Source organism: Herpailurus yagouaroundi, unplaced genomic scaffold (assembly GCF_014898765.1).
Source record: "Herpailurus yagouaroundi ecotype Mexico unplaced genomic scaffold, PumYag 162, whole genome shotgun sequence".
Classification (NCBI taxonomy): domain Eukaryota; kingdom Metazoa; phylum Chordata; class Mammalia; order Carnivora; family Felidae; genus Herpailurus; species Herpailurus yagouaroundi.
Window position 1 is genome coordinate 35,544,123 of NW_024412403.1, and position 13,086 is coordinate 35,557,208.

The window sequence follows — 13,086 nt, forward strand, 5'->3', positions numbered from 1 at the left end:
AGAGTCATGGACAAAGACTTTTGGTTGAGATGGCAGTGCTAAGGGGAAAATGTATAGATTGTCTATAGTTGCAAAACCAATCAAAGCAAAAGGAAGACAATAGAGATAAACGGGAAGGGGAAAAGAAGAAGAGAAATGTACTTGAGGAAGCAGAAAATCTTTAGGGTTTAAGCAAGTAAGTGCTAGGAGGATAAAAGAGTATGAAACAAAAAGAAAGAAGCAAATGAGAAATTATGGAAAAAATATGTGTATCACAATTGACCTGATTTCCAGCCCCACTCACAGCCATTCCTTCCTGGGACACCAGTCATGTACCATCAGAAGTTGGCTCAGAGTCAACACAGAATAAAGCTGTATTGAATGAGTCTTGTTATGCAATTAATCTAGCTGTGGGGGGGAAATGTAAATATGGAGGGTGTAGGAAGACCTTGTAAAATGAAATACTCATGGTGATTCCTTGGAGATGAACAGAAAAAGGATTCTGCAAGGATAAACACCTAATGCACTGTTGTAACCTCTAGGAATCTGAAATGTGGGACTTGGGCAAGGGAGAATTTCAATGATTATTTTCACCAGTTTTGTTTGATTTTTTATAGGAATTTGTCATAATTTCTTAATTCAAAAATTAAAGATTTTTCAAAGCTAAAAATGGACCAACTGTTGTTTACACATTGTTTAGATAACTTTGTCAAGGCTATAGGACCAACTAATTGGTTAGACAATGAATGATGAATCCACTATACCTACTTTCTTTTGTAAAAGAGAGAAGGCAGTTGAGCCTGAACTAAATCAGATGAGTTATGAATTTTTTTCAAGGTATTATTATTTTTTTGTGAAGACAGTCCACCTTTCCCAGTGGTATCTCCTTTCCCAGTTTATAACTGTATGTTTTCTTTTGAAGATCTTATGCAATAGTTGCTGAAATACAGATTACTAAATTCTTTTTAACATTCTATAGCAAAGGATTGGATCTGAAGACCCACATTTTAAATAAGTAACTTCTAGGACAGGGGTTGGCAACTTTTTTCTGTAATAGTAAATATTTTAGGCCTAGTATATCAGTAGATCTCTTTTGTAATTCTTCAACTCTGGTTGTGATGCAAAAACAGCTATAGACAACATGTTAAATGGGCATGTCTGTTCCAATAAAACTTTTCTTTTCTTTTTTTTTTTTAACAAAAATAAGTGGCAGAGTGGATTTGGCCCAAGGGCAATAGTTCCCCCCACCCCTCCTACTCTCTCTATAGAAGATTCTTTTCAAATGGCCTTAAAAGACATTTTGAGGACATTTAACATTAATATACAATATTTTACTTACGTAAAACTCACACAATTTTACTTAAGTAAAACTCACACAATTGTAAAACTCACAAAAGGAGCAAAAGATTCAGGGCAGTGAGATGTAAAAGGTGTCTTCTCTTTTTTCACAGGGATAGTGTTACATCAGGAACTGGAAAACTTAATTGCATGTGTAACAATGCAATTAAGGGGTTTAGTATACTGATTGTCAGCACTGAGCTATTACACCATAGCCTGCCGTTTGATAAAATGTCAATGATGGAGCACTGCATGATGAAATGCCCTTGACAACATTAATGATAAAATGTCAGTGTTAAGATGCTGTATGGAGAAATGTTCCTACAATGAAAAGTTGTGTAAAAAGGTGTCTTTACAATAAAGTGGTCAGGCAAATGTCCCCACAACAAATGAGTACACATATATGCACATACAAAAATGCACAGCAAGAAATGATATGGTGACTTGTCTGACTAACTGCTTTCAATATAATTTATATTGATAGAAAGCCTTTTTCCCTTTTAAATCAGAGACTGCTAGCACATTTAAATGCCAAAAAGTTTTTTTTCTTTTTTCTTTTTTCTTTTTTTTCCCTGGGACACTGCAGGTGGCCCCTTTCATCTCTGTGCTTCACACTCCGCAGAATGTTGCCGAGCAGGTGATCCTGGCATCTCTGAGTCAAGAGAGCTAGTTCAAACGCCTGCTTTGTGTTCCCCACCTTTCCCACCTCCTTCCCAGTTGGAACAGTAAGTTCTCTGTGAAAGCTTCTGCAAATGATGACAAGAAGGAGAGTTCTCGGGGAAAGCAACTGAGCTTTAATGCAAGTAAAACTGTTCCAAATGTAAAACACATTTGAAAATCTAAATGTGTGCCCCCTAAACCACATCAATAGAACCTTTAATGATCTTCAGAACCAGCCTTTTCTCTTCCAGTCAGTAGGAAGATTGTTTCAAATCTGTTTGTGCCTGAAGCACTTTTGATTGTGACAGTCTTCTCATTCATGGGCTAAACATGGCGTCCCACTGGAAGTGCCATCCAGGTTCACAGCAATACAGTATGATATGAAAGTATAAACAGAAGTCGGAACTGCATTTCTCCTCTGAGATAACAAGTGCAACTAGATTTTCAGACCACCTATTATGCCATAAAAAATAAAAAGGAAAGAAAAATAAGACCTACTTTATGTCAGCTGCCTGGTTCGTGGCAATGAAACTTAACCAGGTCAATATGGAGCCCTTTAAATGACTTCTGTAGACAGCATCTCGATCCTTGCTCCTGGACAGTTATTAAAATTTTTCATAAGATAAATGCAGAATTATTGACATCAAACTGAATTGCTTTTTGCTTTTTGTGGCTTGGTTAATCATAATTGATTAAATAGTGGATTGTTTCACAACCTGAGTTTTTCTCTTTTGCTTTGAGTCCCTGACCAAAATAAGGGCTCAGCCATACATAATGTTTGGGCTTCCCGACATACAGATTAAGATTTAAGATTCTTGTAACCCTGTTTCTCATAGTAATGAGCTGACTGGATAAAATAACACTGGTTTTCTCTATAGATAAATATACTCCACCCTCATTATAGAACTATTTTCAAAAGCCAAGGATATTGAAAGTTATAACAGTAATGTCAGCCCTCATGATTAAATCATGAGGCACATGAGTTTTTCGTTTAAATTTGATGTTCTCATGATCTCAATATTTTTCATGCAAATCTTGTTATTTCTGCATCCTTTCACACTCCAGCTTAAATTGCTTGTCAATCGCCGTGCTTTTCTTGAGTGCAGCACTTCTGAGCTTCTCCAATACGATTTTATACATCTATTTATTCTATTTATATCTACTTCTTTAGTATATTTTCCCTTAAAGAAGACATTGGTACAGCATTCCAAATCACATTTAACGAAGTCTTTTGAATTGGAAGCAATGACTTTGGAGGCCAAAGGAGATGAGGCAGGAGGATTGGTTTGACCAGGATATGTGGGGGTGAGGGGGTATTATAAGTTAAGAGAGGAAGAAGCTCTTTTATATTGTAAAATCTATAACATTTTTTCACATTATACCTAAAGTGCTTATACTAGGGGTTGATTAGAGCAAAGGCAAAGCTTCAAGGTAGCAAAGAGAAAGACCATAAATAGGAAGATCATTACAAAGTCTGGCAATAAAAAAGGACCTTAGAAAAAGCCCTCACAAATAACCCTTGAAATCTCAAATCTTGCAAAGGATCCTAATTTTTCAGAATCTATAGGCCTTTAAATTTTAATTTTTATCCACATGTTCTTTTTTTAGTAAATACTATTTTTGATTTCTATATTTTCTGGTACCGTCATCTGCTTTGATCTTAGATATCTAAGGGAAAAGGACCAGAGCCAAATATGCTTCAGTCAAAGTCAGTGTTCCTTCTCTTTCTGAATTTTATGAGACTTGCACTATGTATATCTACAATTGCACAGGCAAGTTTTAGTCCCCTGTCACCAACCGCCCTAGTGCTCCATCTTGCTTTCTCATACAGGGGAATGTATTACTGTGTATCTTGTAAAATCAGTTACTGTGCTTGCACTGGGCTGGAATGCCACTGGTATAACAAGACATGCACTAATGTGCACTCATGTAGTTGAGGACACTTCTAATTGATTATACATTTATTTGCCACACCACTATTCTCCTTGGAATATCGCTTAAGAAAAAAAAGTGTTTGAATAATCTCATACTGTTTAAGGGATTCCTGCTGTTTGCTAATGAATACACTACAAAGCTTTATTTTTCAAATGTGTAACCTACTTATTGCTTTTTCCATGCATTTTTATATTCCAGAGGATCCTCTAGTGACAGAACATTTTCAATCATTACTTCTCTTTGGTGGAATCAATTACCTCCTGATAGATTCTCTTTCCAAGTTTAAAATTGCATTTAAAAACTCATCTCTTTTCTGAATTCTAATTGGGTATACTTTGAACTCTAGATTCTTCTAGTGAATATTTGTTTATAAATCTTTCTATGACTTAAAGGGCTTGCTAACACATTTATGGGTTGAGTATAATAAGCAACATATAATATGTAATTTTGGGGAGGAATTACATTTATTAAACAAAGATTTTATTTACTCTTAAAGGAAAAGCCAAAAACATAGTCCTGATAGGGTAAAAATTGAGAAGTGCCAATATATTTTAAACATATTTTATTCTGCCTACACAATTTGTCTAAAGTCTCATTTGAAGACATCAAAAAAAGAATTGCTTATAATTGTCTCCCTCTTACAGAATTATATATAGTGGCTCATTTATATTCTTTATGTATAAAGGAGCCCATCAGCTTTTCAGTGGTTATTATTTTGCAAATTTATTAATCTGCATTATAACCAAGAGGTGAGAGAGTAGGCAAAACATCGACTCTTAATCATTATTCTACTATGTGTGAACATTTTATTGGCAACTGTCATGTACAGAAGACTCTACATTATGATATTTGTTTTTTACAATAACCCTATGAAATGGGAAGTTTTAGTCCTGCTGTTCAGATGAGGAATATAGGAATAGAACTAAAATGACTTGTTTGAACGTCTATAATTAATTAGTGGCAGAGTTGGCAGAGTTGAACATAGCTATAGCTTACTCCAAAGTTATTCATACACTTTCTAATATGGCACCTTATCTCTCAGAGTAGACTGTAAAACATTCTTGATTTAAAACATGTGCAGGGTGCCTGGGTTGCTCGATGTGTTAAGTGTCTGACTCTTGGTTTCAGCTGAGGTCATGATCTCACAGTCATGAGTTTGAGCTCTGCAAGGAGCTCCATATAGGGCTCCATGCTAAGCTCTCCCATGCTGAGAGCGGAGCCTGCTTGGGATTCTCCATCTCCCCCTGTCCCTGCCTCTACCCCCCCTACAGTCTCTCTCAAAATAAATAAATAAACATTAAAAAAATGTGCAATTTTATTGATAGAAGGAATTTTCAGGGCTTCACTTGGAACCACTTATTTTACTTAAAAACAAATCTTATTGCTTGTTTAACAGATCTTTTTAAATCCCTAATATGAGATACTGAGTAGAAAGTGGATAGAGGAAAGACATTAATGCTGAATACATACCTGGCAACCACTTTTAACTTAAGATCACATGGGAGACATACAGTGACATGCATTGGAAATAATGCAAAACTTAATTCCCAACCTCAGCACTCTGGAGGATTTACCACTATTCCAATAGGGGTAAATCCAACTGCTGAAGCCAAAGAGAAAATTTGATTCCAGCTTCTTCTGACTTTAGGTGAGTGCAAGACCATTCTTTTAAGTCAAGGTCACAAAATCTCCTCCTTAGTCTTTTTAATTGGGCTGGCTGTGTCTTTAAAAATATGAATTTGAATGCCTTTAGATTTTCAAATGTTTGCTTTAATCACAGGCCCTATTACACACTGCCATTTTATTCCAAACCTACTGGAAACACTTATATAAACATCTTAGCCCATGAAAATATTTGAGTTTGCAACTCTTACCCTGATATGTCATGTACACATAGGCTCCTTTTCCTACTTACTCCAGTTCCACCCATGGTTCTTCTAGAGTACCCAAGAGGGCTAGGATTAGGGTGAGATTATTTTACCTTGAGCATAAATTTAAGATGGCACCAAAAAGCTCAGTAATCCAAATAAAAGATATAATAATGCAATATTAAAAAAAATCAAAATTAAAGGGCACCTGGGTGGCTCAGTTGGTTGAGCGTCCAACTTCGGCTCAGGTCATGATCTCATGGTTTGTGAGTTCAAGCCCCCTGTCGGGCTCTGTGCTGGCAGCTCAGAGACAGGAGCCTGCTTCAGATTCTGTGTCTTCCTCTTTCTCTGCCCCTGTCCTGCTCATGCTCTGTCTCTCTCTCTTTCTCTCAAAAATAAATAAAAATTTTTAAAAATTCATTTAAAATAATGAATATTTTAAAAATATTCATTAGGGGCGCCTGGGTGGCACAGTCGGTTAAGCGTCCGACTTCAGCCAGGTCACGATCTCGCGGTCCGGGAGTTCGAGCCCCGCGTCAGGCTCTGGGCTGATGGCTCAGAGCCTGGAGCCTGTTTCCGATTCTGTGTCTCCCTCTCTCTCTGCCCCTCCCCCGTTCATGCTCTGTCTCTCTCTGTCGCAAAAATAAATAAATGTTGAAAAAAAAATATTCATTAAAATATTAATGATAAACAAAATAAAGGCATCCCATAATTCTTACTCTGGTATCCAAACTGTCTTCTAGAGATTATGTTTTTGTAATAATCACCTCAAATCTCAAGTCCTCATTCTTACTTGGTTAGTTTCTGCTTCTCCTGTCCCATAACCTAATCTGAAAAAAAAATGGAGAGTAGCTACTGATCCTGATTGGAAGAGAGGAACTCAAACAGTAAACCCATATGGCTTTATTCAGAATATGAGCCTGCATTCCATACACCTTGAAGAAAGTCTCTGTATAGTTAATAATTTTAAAACAGCAATAGCTAACAATTATTGAGGATTTTTGTGGAGGCTCTGTGCTAGGCACTTCATTTGAGTTATTTTGCTAATTCCTGACAACTATGTTATGTGATAGAGATTGCTATTATTCCCAGTTTACATATGAACCTAAGTCATTTGCCAAGTTAATACATGGTAGAGTAAGGGATTAAATTAGAACAGCATAATTGCAGAACACACATTTTGAAGGAGATAACTAAAACTGACTCTGAATCATAAATAGGAGGCTAAATAATTTTACCTGGAGAAGCAGGAACATGCTACTCTAGGAGAACTTATTTAAAACTGGTTATCATGTGATAATATTTGGAGATTTCTTTCCAGCTTCCCTTTTTTTCATCATCATCATCATCATTATTTTAATAACTGCATCACAGCTCTCCCCCGTAACTAGGAGTATTCATTGTCTAAGCAAAAGGACAGATACAGTCTAGGACAGAACAAAGTAATTTTTCTGTTTTAAGTTTTCAGATTGATTTTGTTTTTAATTCTCCAACAGAGATTATGAACTCGAAAGCCCTCCAATTTTTAATTGTTGTATTTGATAAAGAAATGGGCACTTGTATTTCTAAAACCTGGGCCTAAAATACCAAGAGCCATGGCATGGAAGACTCATCTGGTTATAGCAACAACTAGAGTGAGGAGAACTCCAGGATGATGTTAGAACTTTCAGATAGGTAAGAATTTGACCATCAAGAGTAAGAGGGAGATTTAGAGATGTTAAGTGTGGTGACTTTCTGCGTGCAGGGAAACAAGCATTGCGGAGAAACCCCACACTCGATGTGGTGCTTAACAGGTAAAGTACACTGACTGTTTTGCCACTTAAAAAAATATTCATTTAAATTCAAGTTAGTTAACATACAGTGTAGTATTGGTTTCAGGAGTTGAACCCAGTGATTCATCACTTACATAAAACATCCAGTGCTCACCCCAACAAGTATCCTCCTTAATGCCCATCATCCATTTAGCACATCCCCCACCCACCACCCCTCCAGCAACCCTCAGTTTGTTCTCTGTATTTAAGAGTTTACTACTCTTTTAGTGGGACTGTAAGTAGTGTCACATGGTTTGATATTGTATGTCTCAGTAGTGTGCGGGGAGGACAGCCAAACTATTGAAGTGGATGCATTTGGAATAAACAGGTTGCAGAGTGAATGTACTGGAAAGGAAGAGGCCATAGCAGGACCTCTGACATCTTCAGTAGATAAAAAGGGATTAAAAAAAAAAAAAACACTCAGAAGAGGCATTAGGGAATGGAGAGGACCATAAATTTGTTGCAGCACCCTTTTTTTCCCTTACCCCTTGCTGTCCCTCTGTGCCCCGATGTTTTGTCAACCTTGGAGCCAGAGTCATCCAGGAAGAAGGCAAGGCAAAGAGGGAGGTAGGAATACTGTATTGACTGCATAATGATAACAAAGAGATTGCGATTTAAATCAGAAGTGATTGTGTCTGCTCTTGAATTTGCAAAGTTGAAGTTTCCTTAATCTTCAGAAATGGGGAACATTGAAATAAAAGTACTTGTGAGAAATAATGGAAAGATATTATTGCATATCTGAGTGTTGTAATGGTAAATTTATAGCAGCTGTAGAAAAATAATTTAACAATCTTATGGTACTTTAAGCTTCAGTTATCTAGAAAATTAATCTATGTGGAACTCTGTTCTCTCACTATGATAGAAAGTTAGAGCATCATTTTGTGTATAAAATATCAATTAAATTTAGTTACCTATCTAACAATAGAATCTGAACTGTAAATTTTAATATTCTAGAGACTTTAGTATAATTATCAAATGCCTTTTATGACTATTATATCTTGGGACTTAGAGATGCCAGATTATACCAAAATCCAATAAAAAAGTAAGATATTTTTATGATCACACATCAGCACTGATCTACCATTTTCTCTGGTGTTTTTCAGTTTATCAAATTAAGTTTGATGACTTTTGCTCATAAATCCATATTCATCTTCTATATTAAAAAAATCCTGTAGTGTATGTTTTACTGGGGTTTAATGTATTTCACAGTCTAAATTCAGCTCATATTTAAATTGTAAGTAGCACACTAGACATCAGCAGAGGAAAAATGAAGAAATTGGAGTTCAAGACAGAGTCTGGCAGCAAAAAAGAAAAGCCACTTTTTTGGTTATTCTTCCAAACCTTAAAAAATTATGAATGTGACAACACTGGACTCTGAGCTGCTTGCTATAAACTTCTTTTAGCTGCATGCTCAAGGTGAAGTAGAGTTTCATTTATATAAGGGTATGTGCTTCTGGGATTCATGATATCTACTAGAGAAATATCAGACATTCTTATAAATCACAGGGAGAAATGTGAGGATTTTAAGGAGCCCCCAAAATAGAAGTTCAAAGAAAATGCTATGCCTTGGTAAAGATATTTCAGACATTAAAACTGAATTTTTGTTTACTGGGATATTTTTTCCCCAATATGCTGAAGGAGAGCTAAGGCTACAGTGATATGATATGAAAACTACAAATATTAGGAATCAGTAAAAACTTTCCCTTTTCTGAAGTCAAGGTGAGCTATCTTAGCAAACTTTATACCTACCTTAAAGTAAGGATTCTCCTACCCACATATTTCTTTTAATTATTATTTGATAATATAAAGTGTTAAACTGTATAATTTCTTACTTTGAATTAACCATCATATTATTTCAACTCAAAGTAGCAAAAGAAAAACATCCCTCTCTACCATATATTTGGAAACATCACCTGTTATCTGATAGAATAATTATTGTTATTTTGGTTTCTAGATTAAAAGCAAATGGCAGGTAGAATGTAAGTAGGGATTGCTGGGAAGAAGGCCAGAGGAAATTGGAGTTAGAAATGTAAAATGTGTGCAGGAGTTTGTCTAAGGAAAAGCAAAGCCACTATGTTTGGAAAAGGTTGAAATCTCATTATTTTGCAAGAGGTACATTAACAACTGCAAAAGCTTCAGAAATTCCAGGTAATCAAGAGTCTTAGAAGCTCACTGATCCAGCATGCTTCTTCCCATGAGTGCTGCCTCTATAAAGCAGATTTTTCATTTTCACATTAATAGCATGGTTGAGAAGCTCTTGATAGAGTAGCTTCTGGGGGAATGGAATTTGTCTGAAGAAGAAATAAGCCTGGAAAAGCCAGAGTAGCCATAACTAAAGGCTGAAATTTACTTCCCTACCAGGCCTTCTTTGGGGCGGGGGTTGGGGTGGAGGAGCTCTGTTTTTGAAATCATGTTGTGTTTCTGACAATTTAGAATTCCTGGAATTATTGGGCATCAGAAAGAAAAGTATTTTAAAAGTATCTTGTAGGCAGGTTTTATTTCTTTAATTATATAAAATGTTTAAAGAGGCAGAAAAGATGCTTGACGTCTCCCTGGATTTCACCGAACAGTTGTATTCATGATAAATCTGTAGCACCTTTACCCTCTGTCTTCTATTACTCTGCTAGTTACTGACTGTAGCCCGAGGTAAAGTGATTGCTGTTCCCTCTCTCTCTTCATTTCCACCTCCTAACTGTGCTCCTTGATCACTGCTCTCCTACCTTCACACATTTTCTCCCTGATGTCCTCATTTCTTTATAGCACAATTTCAAGTGTGGATTTCCCTGGTGGAGAAATATAGCATGGTCCGAAAATGAAGCAGAACAGAGTTCTATATTGATGTAGATGACCCAGACAATACAGTGAGGTTTTTTTTTAAAAGGAAACCCAAAACCTGAAAAGAAAGCAAACAAAAATCCCAAGTAAATGGGAAATAAAGCAAAAAGCCAAAATCCAAGGGGCACCTTGATTTTCTTCACACCACTCATTACAACCCTGAGCAGTTTACTCCATAAATATGCAAAGGAAGGTTTTTTATTTACAGGAGTGTTTGGTTTGACATGGCTAAAAACATTTCCCAGGTGCACTGGAAAATTATTAAATTTGAACACATCCCTTTTCTTATCCTATTTGATACACTATGTTGAGGGAAGGGCAAAAAGTCACCTCTGGTTTTATAACTCCTAATACTAAAGCTTTACTATTGTGTTTAATTTTATAAAGTTTTCATAAATAAAATTAATGTCATATATACTATTTTGTAGATTAAAAAAATAAATTAAAACACACATAATTAATAAACAAAAAGTTATTAAAATCTTATATCAGGAGGTGCCTTGGTCACTCAGTCAGTTAAGCATCCAACTCTGGATTTTGGCTCAGGTGATAATCTCATGGTTCATGAGATCGAGCCCTGCAACAGGCACCATGCTGACAGCATGGAGCCTGGTTGACATTCTCTCTCTCCTTCTCTCTCTGGCTCTCTCCCACTCATGATCTCTCTCTCTCTCTCAAAATAAATATACTTAAAAAAATCCATTCTTCTCTTCTTAAAAAAAAAGTCTTATTTCTAAAAAAATAAACTTCTCTGCCTTGCTCTGTATTAGTGTTGTTCTCAACTCTTTTAAACTTTTTCTTCTGTGTATTTGTTCTCATATTTCTAAATAATATTATAACATTGCTAACTCTTGATTTTGTATAATTTAGGCCTCATCCATTGACTTCCTGTTATGGCAGATGAGGAGTTAGCTCTCTGAGATCTCCTTCTCTGTTTTCCCTTCATTATCCCAATATCATCATGTCCCAACGTGAAGTTAAAATTATATTTATGTTTTATATCATTGTAAATAAATACTATTACTGTTGAGGAAAGGAACATACTAAATTTATTTTCTTGAATATTTTTTTTCCCTAGAGTCAGAAACTTCCTTATTGTTCTCAGGTGTCTAGTTGTCTGTCTACCAGTTCTTTCCATACCCTTCAACAGCGTGCAGTAGAGCTTTCACGTGATCAGATGTATCCAATTATTTTTCCATTGCATTTTGTCTGTCCACCAGGTTCCCCCCAGAATGGATTATTACCTATTGCTTGAACACAGGTTCCTAATGTTTTAGGCCAGCTATGGCAGCTATGATCCTGGAAATTGCTCTCACTAGACTTTTACTGCTAGAGCTCTATTTCTTGATTTCATGTCTTCTTTATTGGTTGCCTTTGCATGTTAAAAAATGACTTTGATACCAATTAATGAAAATTTTATTTATTTATTTATTTACTTATGTATGTATGTATGTATGTATGTATGTATGTATTTATTTATTTATGAATTTGTTGAAAAAGCCTATGGCATTTTTCCACTGCATTGTGCTTTGGAAATAAGAATATCTAAAGGCTCTAGGTATACAGTATAGTAACTGACCCCTAAGTTTCTTATTGTTTTTAACCTAGTCAAGTGCCTTCATAAGGCACTTCATAAGGCACTTTTTAACTTAAACAAATTGTTTTAATGTTTATATATTTTTGAGAGAGAGACTGAGTGTAAGCAGGGGAGGGGCAGAGAAAGAGGGAGACACAGAATCTAAAGCAGGATCCAGGCTCTGAGCTGTCAGCACAGAGCCCGACGTGGGGCTTGAAACCATGAACTGTGAGATCATGACCTGAGCTGAAGTCTGAGGCTCAATGGACTGAGCCACCCAGGCCTCCAAAATATTCTTTTTTAAAAAATTTTCTTTAAATGTTTACTTTTGAGAGACAGAGTGACAGAGCATGAGCAACGCAGGGACAGAGAGAGAGGGAGACAGAGGATCCAAAGCAGACTCCAGGCTCCAAGCTGTCAGCACAGAGCCTGACGTGGGGCCTGAACTCACAAACTATAAGACCATGACCCGAGCTGAAGGCAAACACAACCGACTGAACCACTCAGGCATCCCACTTAATAAAATATTTTACATAAGATAATAATTTGTGAATATAAATGTATTAAATTTCTGTAATAATCTTTAAATTATACTAGTGGGAAATTGTATCTCTCAGGTTTATCTGATTTGAGAAATAACATTACAACATTGAAATTTTCTAAATGAACTGGAAGATTTTTTTTGAGAGGGCACTGACATGAAGCCACACACACACACACACACACACACACACACGTATATGTGTATATGATATTATATATAATACATATGTATAATGTACATATAGGTATGTGTACATGTACATATATAAATACCATTTGAAATGGAGAGAGAATGAACACTGAGTGCTATGTTTACACTGATTTTATTTTTTTGTACTTTTTTATTATTGAAATATAGCTGACATAGGATATTATATTTGTTTTGGGTGTAAAACATAGTGATATGACAATACACTAAATTCTTTTACCTACACGATTGCATTTAGTTCTCTGAGAGGGTATATGGTATACCTGATGAAATACGGAATTTGAAGTTAATGGTCATGGTTTTTGAATCCTGGTCCTGATAGATAATATGGGT